Consider the following 10,416-nt stretch of genomic DNA (forward strand, 5'->3'; position numbering starts at 1 on the left):
GATTTGAAGCCATCGGCTCAGACAGAGGAAAGTTTTGGTGGCTATAAGTTCCCATTTACTGCCCTGCACTCCAGCGGTGTAAGACAGTGGAGAGGTTTATGGAGAGGTTTTGTGTAGGAAAACACAAGTTTCTCTAAAATACATCTTCGAATCAGATGAAAATGCCTCTTCCTTTTGAGCTACTCTAAACTGAAAGCTGCTCTCACCTTAGTCTTTACTATGACAAACACACCAGCCAGTGGTTGGGGGGATATTTTCTTGTAAAGCTTTTTTTTTTTATTATGTAACAATGTAGCAATGAGGCAGGTTAATATACTCTTTTAAAGCCTACTGTGGAATACAATACAAGTACAAGATAATAAGGTGGTCAATGACAAAAACAAGACACAAAATGACAAAAATTAGAAAAAAACGACCAAACAAGTAAAAATAAGACACAAAATGACAAAAACAAGACAAAAAATGACAAAAACAAGACAAAAAATGACAAAAATAAGATACAAAATGACAATCATGCAACAAAAATGACCAAATAAGGCAAAAAATAAAACAAAAAATGACAAAAACAAGACAAAACATTACAAAAGTAAGACACAAAATGACAAAAATGAGACAAAAACGACCAGATAAGACAAAAAAATAACACAAAAAAGACAAAAACAAGACAAAAAATGACAATCATGCAACAAAAATGACCAAATAAGGCAAAAAATAAAACAAAAAATGACAAAAACAAGACAAAACATTACAAAAGTAAGACACAAAATGACAAAAATGAGACAAAAACGACCAGATAAGACAAAAAATAACACAAAAAAAGACAAAAACAAGACAAAAAAAAGACAAAAACAAGATAAGAAATGAAAAAATAACACACAAAATAACAAAAACAAGACAAAAATTACAAAAATAAACCCAAAATGACAAAAATGAAAGAAAAATGACCAAATAAGACACAAAATGACCAAAACAAGATAAATATGACCAAAACAAGTCACATAATGACAAAAATGAGACAAAAGCAATCAAATAAGACAAAAGATGACAAAAAATAAGTCACAAAATGACAAAAATAAGACAAAAAATTGACAAAACAAGACACAAAATGAGCAAAACAAGACAAATATTACAAAAACAACACACACAATGACAAAAATGAAACAAAAATGACCAAATAAGATAAAAATGAAAAAATAAAACACAAAATGACAGAAACAAGACAAAATATGACAAAAATGTGACAAAAAATTAGACAAAAAAATCACAAAAGCAAGACAAAAAAGGACAAAAGTAAGACAGAAAATGATAAAAACAAGACAAAAAAAATAACAAAAAACAGACAAAAATACAACAAAATTTTAAAAATAAGACACGAAACAACAAAAATTAGACAAAAATTACCAAATGACAAAAATTAAGACAAAAAAAATTAGACAAAACAAAGATGACAAGAAAGACTGAGAGGAAAATCAAAGGTACTGGATGAATAAAAAAAATGCAGCATGGCTCAGAAACTGTGAACAGAGGAGAAACTTATTTTTGTCATGGTTCCAACATAATTTTAGGCTAACTTCAGGTAAAACCATCAGCAGCTATGAAAGAATCAGTCTGTGTCATCATGTTTGATTCTATTTATTCTGCAGCAGCTTCCGAGCTAAACAGATTTCCAGCTTTAATCTAAACCCGATGCTTTCATTCCCATCGAGCCACAGCTTCTGTAAACATTATTTGTCACAAGCAGTGCCTGTTTGCTGTAAACTGCTGGTAGAAACCATTAAAGTGACGGCTGCTGAGCGTCGGAGCTGCAGAGCTGAGGTCAGTGGGACGAACCGTCATCACCTGTGGGCTTCACCCAGGAGCTCTGATGTTTCAACACAAAACTCTGAGGAAAAAGACAGATTTCTGTGCTGCTAAATAGAAAATTTCCCCAAACGAAACCAGGATAAAGACGCTGTGGTACTGGTGCTCACTGGTCACATGTCATTTTTTATGCATGCATGTGCACATCTTGCACATTCTCCGGCCAGAATTTTGCACATTTCTGCACACTGTAAATAGCTCTGTTACTTCACTTCTTATTTGGCTTCTAAAAGCTGCTTTTTCATCATTTATCAGTCTTTAAAATGATTCTTTTTCCAGCGCTTTAGCATCTTGTGCTCAGGCTCCTGCACGACTATTGAATTGTGTTTGCATATTTTTAAGCTATTACTTTTCTAGAAATCTCCATTTATTATATTTTTTAAACATCATTTAATGCGCTTTTCATTGCTGGTGCTGATTCTGGCTAGAGGGAATTATATTTCAGATTTTTATGTATGCAGGTGCACAGAGAAATCTTATGCTTATTTGTGATTACTGTTATTATTTTTTTAAATTAAAATTTAATTAAGTTTTATTTTTTATTTTATTATCCTTTGTTTATCTATCTATTTACATATTTAATTATGCATTTACTATTACTACTACTACTATTATTAGCCTATTTTTTAATTAAAATTATATTTATTTTTTAGTTCATTTTATTCTCCTTTTGTTTATTTATTTATTTAATGTGTTTACTATTACTATTATTGTTATTATTTGCCTATTTTTATTCAGATTTTATTTATTTTTTATTCATTTTATTCTCCTTTACCATTTATTTATTTATTTAATATACTTACTGTTACCACTATTATAATTTTTTGCCTATTTTTAATTCAAATTTCATTTATTTGTTGTTCATTTTATTCTCCTTTTGTCTTTATTTATTCATTTTTGTTTGTTTATTCATTTATTTAATGTATTTACTATTATTATTATTTTTAGTCTTTTTTTTATTGATACTTCATACATTTTCTGGTTCATTTTATTCTCTGTTATCATTTCTATATTTATTTATGTATGTTTATCTATTTATTCTTTCATTTATCTATTTATTTACATATTTATTTTATTTATTATAATTATTATCATTATTGACATTTCTTATTTAAAATTTTATTAATTTTTTAAATTATTTGATTTACTATTACTACTATTATTGTTTTAGCCTTTTTATTTATTTAATTATTTCCTATGGCAACAATTTTTTTGCTTTTTAATAATTTATGAAATTATTTTATTGTTCATTTTACTCTCCTTTACCCCCTATTTAATTATTAATTTGTTTGTTTGTTTATCTATTTATTCTCTCATTTATCTATTTAATTACTTATTCATTTTATTTATTTACTGTCATTATTTTGTTTACCTTTTCTTATTTAAAATATTATTAATTTATTGTTCCTTTGAACACGGTACACAAGCTTGCAGGTTGATCTATTACTTTTATATTACATTTGATTTGCTGTACTTCTAATTTGATTTCTAACAGATGTTTTTTAATCATTTATCAGTCTTTATCAGAGGAAATTGTTCATTTTTTCTACTTCCTTTCTGTTTTGCAGCGTGATGGAGCTTCCTCTCTGTGTTGTGCTGTTTACTACCAGACAACGACGACAGTGATTTACTTTTCTATTTAGCTCGGTGAAGTTAAGCAGCTTAATTCCTCCGTTTTTAGGTCCGGCACTTCTTTCATCTCTGGAAAACCCCCCGGGGAGACGTCTGACCTCTCCACTCCTGCACATGAAAAATGCTCCTGATTATGCAAACATAACAAGTTGTTCCTCAGACGGGAGAGAACTTGAACCTGCATAATGTCCTGAACGTGTGTTTTGTTGTTGTTGTTGTTGTTGTTGTTTGGATGATGAATCGGGGAACATGTTGTTGTTCATACCTTGGCCAACTGTAGCTCATCCTTCTTGCTGTTACCTTGGGTCTAATTTAATAACCTAAAACTCACTCAGCCAACTGTGATCCTACTGTGCACCCTGATGGCAGAAAGATGTGTAAACACCTGCGCTAATTACCTTCTCAGGAAGATTATTTATGAAACGCATTAAAGCGTGCCTAAAACGACTCATTGGTCAGAATTCAGAGCAATTTTTCACCCAACCATCCAAATGTGTTCCGGCCCAGGGGAGAACGAGAACGTCTCAGCTGCAGCTAAACGGCATGAGAGTCATTCATTCCCCCTAAAAGGACATTTTTCTCTTGTCCCACCCCCCTAAAGACCAAACAGAACCTCAAATAAAACAGTTGTAATGAAATTTAAATTTCTGTTTTTTTTGGTATTACATTTTTCTTTGCTGTCTCTTGTAATTGTGGGAACATTTTTTTAATCAACGTAATACTTTAAATAATATTTATTATGCATGTTAGCATAACCCTGTTGATGACTTTTTTGTCATTTTCTGTCTCGTTTTGGCATTTCCCATCTTTTTTTTGCATTTTGTGTCTTGTGTTGGTGTTTTATGTCTTGTTTTTGTCATTTTGTGTCTTGCTTTTGTTATTTTATGTTTCGTTTCTCTCATTTTTTCTTGTTTTTGTCATTTTATGTTTCGTTTCTGTCATTTTGTGTCTTGTTTTTGTCATTTTATGTCTCATTTTTGTCATTTTGTGTCTTGCTTTTGTTATTTTATGTTTCGTTTCTGTCATTTTGTGTCTTGTTTTTGTCATTTTATGTTTCGTTTCTGTCATTTTGTGTCTTGTTTTTGTCATTTTATGTCTCATTTTTGTCATTTTGTGTCTTGCTTTTGTTATTTTATGTTTCGTTTCTGTCATTTTGTGTCTTGTTTTTGTCATTTTATGTCTCATTTTTGTCATTTTGTGTCTTGCTTTTGTTATTTTATGTTTTGTTTCTGTCATTTTGTGTCTTGTTTTTGTCATTTTATGTTTCATTTTGTCATTTTGTGTCTTGCTTTTGTCGTTTCCATCATCAAACTATTTTCCTAAAGAATGGATAGAGCAAAGCCATGTCTTCTGTTTTATTTTTTATATTTTCATCACATTGTCAGCCTTGATTGAATGTCTCACTCCACCTCATATTATCAGGATCAGACTCATTCTTTGGACTGTTTTCCATCAGTCAGTTTGTCCTCTTGGTCAGCAGTAACAGCAGCTAAATATCTAGCTTCTACTGCTGAGAAAAAGCTAACATTAGCATGGATTAGCAACCCTGTTACTGTGATTAGAGTAGGGTTAGCAAACAACACATAAAACATGGAATAAAAATGCTACCATTGATGTGGAAGCTGAGCCAATCAAGCCTTTGATAGTTTATTACGTATTATTGATGAATGTGGAGCAGGAAACTGTAAAAGAGAAGGTTTATTTTTCAAACATTTTGAAGCCCAAATGTCCTCCAGTTGTGGAATGAGCCATTATCTCTCAGTGACTGTTCATTTTCAGGACAGAAAACTAAACAAGATTATCAAATAGACAAAGACGAGTGTCTCCAGCTGCTCTAAATCGGACCGTGTCGGTTGTTTAACTTCGATGTAATCTGCTTAATGTGTTTATCGTCCTGCGGACATCCCACTTTTTCACGAAACGGTGAAGGATGACGACACATATTCCTGAAAATTGGGTCCAACCTGAGCAGGGAAGCGCCTCCTAAATCTTTCTCTCCTTTTAAAGTTTGTGAGCGGCACACCGACTGCACTGCAGGTGCTGAGTAGAGGACAAAATTAGCTCAGCACTCAGCCTTGAGTGTTCAGGAGGACTAATTGAGGCAGAACTTCTCAGAGATAGACATCTCTGATTACATTACATCAGTGGAATATTCTTGTCTCACAAGTGTGCTGATACTGAAGCGACAATGAACGAGACAAACTTCCACCATGATTAACGGTGGGTAATGATTTCTCATATCTGCTAATTATCCATGTTTGGTTATCTTGTACCAGAAGTTACTGGGAGGCAGCCAAATTGATCGAGAAAATTTGTTTTCAACCATAATGATGAATGAATCTAATTTGAGGAGTCAAGTCAAATCCTGAGCGCTATCTCATCAGCGGGAATGACAACAAATAATAGATTTCCAGACCTCGCCATTCAATCGGCAAATCATTTAATACAGTTGATACAGTGTAATGAGCTCCATTGATAGCCTTTTACAGACTCACAACCCAACCAAAGTGTTGCATCACAACCGATGAAAAATTCAGAAGCTGGCCTGAGTGTTTAAGTTGCTGCCGGGCTTCCTGTCGGTGCAGCAGGCGGACTGAGGACTCGGATATTAATATAGAAACGTGGAAAACCAACACAGTCAGCTGCTTTTTGTTGACAACAAGAAGACCACAGACCACCAGTGACTCAATGAGTTGCATTAATGCACCGCTTTAAAAATCGGATTAATGTCATTTGCTCATATTTTCTTTTTCACTTCCTTTCTGTAGCACTTGAACGCACCATGCTGCCACTGGACTGAACTACAACACAACTTTGACACACTGTGCTGCTAATTTAACTTCTTACAGTCCTTTAATATATTGTCCTCAAGGTCCAGCACCACTGGTTGTCCGTCTTATTTTTGTTGTTTTGCGTCTTGTTTTCGTCGTTTTATGTCTTGTTTTTGTCATTTTGTGTTTCGTTTCTGTCATTTTGGATCTTGTTATCTTTTGTCTTGTTTTTGTCGTTTCCCTTTTTTTTAATCGTTTTGCTATTGTCATTTTATGTTTTGTTTTTGTCGTTTTGTTTCTTGTTTTTGTCATTTTATGTCTTTATAAAATGCACTCAGTGAGTTCCATGAATGCACAGCTTTAGAAATCAGATTTCTATCATTTGCACATATTTTCTTATTTACTTTTTTCTGTAGCACTTGAACACACCGTGCTGCCACTGGACCGACCTGCAGCAGAACTGTGACATACTGTGCTGCTAATTTAACTTTTTCCAGGGCTGTAATACGTCGTGCTCAGGCTCCTGCACCTTTTATTTTCCAGCGACCTCTATTTATATTTTTTATTACTTTTTTTTAACCTGCTCTTCTTTGCTTTCTTTTCTGTGGTACTGATTCAGGCTAGGAGGAGGATATTTCAGATTTTTGTGTGAACACGTGCACAGAGAAATCTTGAATCTTGCACATTCTCAGGCCAAAATTTTGCACATTTTTGCTCACTGTAAACAGTTCTATTACTTTGATATTATCTTTCATTTGCGGCACTTCTTATTTGATTTCTAACAGCTGCTTTTTAATCATTTTTCAATCTTTAAAACAATTCTTGTTCCAGCACTTCCACATCTTGTGCTCAGGCTCCTGCACAGCTATTGTGTCGTTTGCATGGTTTTAAGTTATTTATTTTCTAGTAATCTCTATTTATTATGTTCTTTATTATTTTTTTAACCTGCTTTTCTTCTTTTGTGTGGTGCTGATTCTGGCTCGAGGGAATGATATTCCAGATTTTTGTATGTGCACGTGCACAGAGAAATCTTGAATAGTGTGTAATCTTGCACATTCTCAGGCCAAAATTTTGCACATTTCTGCACACTGTAAACAGTTCTATTACTTTTATATCACATTTGATTTGCTGCACTTCTCATCTGGCATCTAACGACTGTTTTTTAATCATTTATCAGGCTTTAAAATGATTCTACTACTTATGCACAGGAACACAAAATTCCCAAAGTCAAATTGGTCATATGCAAAACACACTTTGCAAAAAAATGCAGATAGCAGATAGCATGCTTTATACACAAAAACAAACATACTAGTCTGCAAAATTAGAAGGATTATGTCCAGGAGATGGAGATACAGAAGCAGGCAGTGGTTTGATAATGCAGATGGTGAGATAGAAGTTAAAGTGTGAGCACATGCAAAGTAGCAGGTGGAGATTTTTTGTATTACAAATGATGTTTTTTAACCACAACTACTTTTTTGTACTCGTATATGTTCTTATCTCCCTTTGAAGTTGTCTCTTAGTTTGTCAGATCTTTTTTTGTTTGTTTTTTCTTGCTCAAGGTAAAACTGATTATAGAAGAAATTGTTTCAGTTCCATTTCCTAAGACTGAACTGTCATCATTGGATGGGAGAAGTCAGCTGTTCAGCTCAGAGCAAACTTCAGACAAAAACTTCTACATCCACAAATATTAAACCAGTCAAAGTGTTCCTGTGAGATGCATGTCTCTGGGCTGTTTGATGAAAGGCCGAGGATCTGATTCTGCCAATTAAGGATGTGCCAGGAAAGCAAAAAAAAAATTGGAGAAAACCGAGAAACGTTCAGATGCTCGAGGGGCTGAAAATGCATCCTGCAGGATCAGGACCAGGATCAGGATCAGGGTCCCTTTCTGATCAATAACATCAGCAATCTGAGATCCGATCTGTTGGGGCCTCCGATCTGTTTGCTCATGTCCTCGAACGCCAACTGTCAGAAGCTGGAACCACGTCGAGCTGCGAGCGACTGAACAGAACAAATAAACAGCAGCCGGCAGTTGAGTTAATGATACGACAGCACGCCTCAGCAAACCTACGAGCAGAGCCACGACGGGCTTCTGAAAAACCCCAGCGAGATTTTTCACATTCCACCATCAAGTACTTCGTTCCTACTGATTTCGATGAAACCAAACTCGAATAAAAATGCATTTATTTTGATGCTAATCTGCTTCTGGCTTTCTGTGCACAGCTGCAAAAGGTTCATTCCAGAACTGAAGGACATTTCACCCATCAGATTTCCAATAATCCACGTACAAAATACTAAAACATGCAGTTGTTGTGGAAATGTTCTTGTCCTGACACCAAATCTAAAAAAAAAAACAGGAGAAAAGAATGTTTGAAACTATTTTTTTTTAAATACCAAATAAGTCTGGAGTTATCCCTAAAATGCCATTTTTCTCTAGTCCCACCCTCATGGTGACCAAACCGAATCTCTAATAAAACATTAAAATGAAATTTGAATTTCTTTCTTTGGTATAATTTTTTTCATTGATGTCTCTTGTAAATGAGGGAGCATTTTTTAAATCAACATAGTCTTTTAAATAATAATTATTATGCATGGAACATGTGTCCCACAACATGTTAGCATAACCTGTTGATGACGTTTTTGTCTTTTGTGTATTGTTTTTGTCATTTTGAGTCTTGTTCTTGTCATTTTGTGTCTAGTTTTTCTTTTTCTGTCTTGTTTTTGTTGTTTTCTGTCTTGTTTTTGTCATTTTATGTCTCATTCCTGTCATTTTGAGTCTTGTTCTTGTCATTTTGTGTCTAGTTTTTCTTTTTCTGTCTTGTTTTTGTTGTTTTCTGTCTTGTTTTTGTCATTTTATGTCTCATTTCTGTCATTTTGTGTCTTGTTCTTGTCATTAACATCATCAAACAATTTTCTAAAAGAATGGCAAAGCAAAGCTTTGTCCTCTCTTCTATTTTCATCACATTGTCAGCCTTGATTGAACGTCTCACTCTACCTCATATTATCAGGATCAGACTCATTCTTTTGACTGTTTTCCATCAGTCAGTTTGTCCTCTTGGTCAGCAGTAACAGCTAAATATCTAGCTTCTACTGCTGAGAAAAAGCTAAAATTAGCATGGATTAGCAACCCTGTTACTGTGATTAGAGCAGGGTTAGCAAACAACACAGAAACATGGAATAAAAATGCTACCACTGAGCCTATCAAGCCTTTGATAGTTTATTAACTCTTATTGATGAATATGGAGCAGAAAACTGTAAAAGAGAAGGTTTATTTTCCAAACATTTTGAAGCCCAAATGTTGTCCCGTTCTGGAATGAGCCAAAATAGTCAAAAATAACATTTAAAAGTAGCAGCCCAGCCCTGGCAGCCGTTTAATGCTAATCGGGATTTGGGCCCAACAAATGGGACTGGGAAATCCCTGGAATCAATTTTATACTCGAGACCAGTCCAAAAATATATGCGGGCTCCAATTATTTCCTATCTGAACGCTGTAGATCTGAAAGTCACATTTGCCGCTAAAGGCAGCAGTTACTGTACAGCAGCAAATCATGGAAATGTGCTTGCTTTGACTGTGCATTTATTAGCTGGGCGTCGCTGCGCTCCTGCAGGTGACAGCTAGTCAGATGTGACGGAGTGCAATATTATCCCTCAGACACAGTCTCCCCAATTTCAGACAGCCACATCACGAGAGGATGATGTGTTTGAATTATTGATACGTTCACAAGGTTGAGTGCGTCGAGCTTTCTGAGGTGTTCTGAATGCACGCGTTGAAGAAAAAGGATGCATTCAGGACCGAAATCCCCACAATTAGAGGGATGGAAGTACACTCGAGCCGTGAAACGCCGAGCGAGGCTGAGGGTGCAGCTCTAGATGACCAAGCAGGGCTCAGATTGTGCAGAACAAGACTTCTGACAGACGCTTCTATCTTCCCTGGAACCTGCAGATCATAAACAGGGATTATAATTAACTAGGACGAGTGAATGCATCGTACGGAGATTACACTAATTGCTTGAGCTATTTTGGAGGTTTGCTGTAGGATCAGAGCTCTCCTGTGTGCTCCTGTGTCGGGTGGATAAAAACCAACATTCACTCTTATTTGTTTTCTATTAGAATGACTGTTTAAAGCATTGGAGAAACATACAGATCCAATAAAGCC

Source organism: Amphiprion ocellaris, chromosome 2 (assembly GCF_022539595.1).
Source record: "Amphiprion ocellaris isolate individual 3 ecotype Okinawa chromosome 2, ASM2253959v1, whole genome shotgun sequence".
NCBI classification, from domain to species: Eukaryota; Metazoa; Chordata; class Actinopteri; family Pomacentridae; genus Amphiprion; species Amphiprion ocellaris.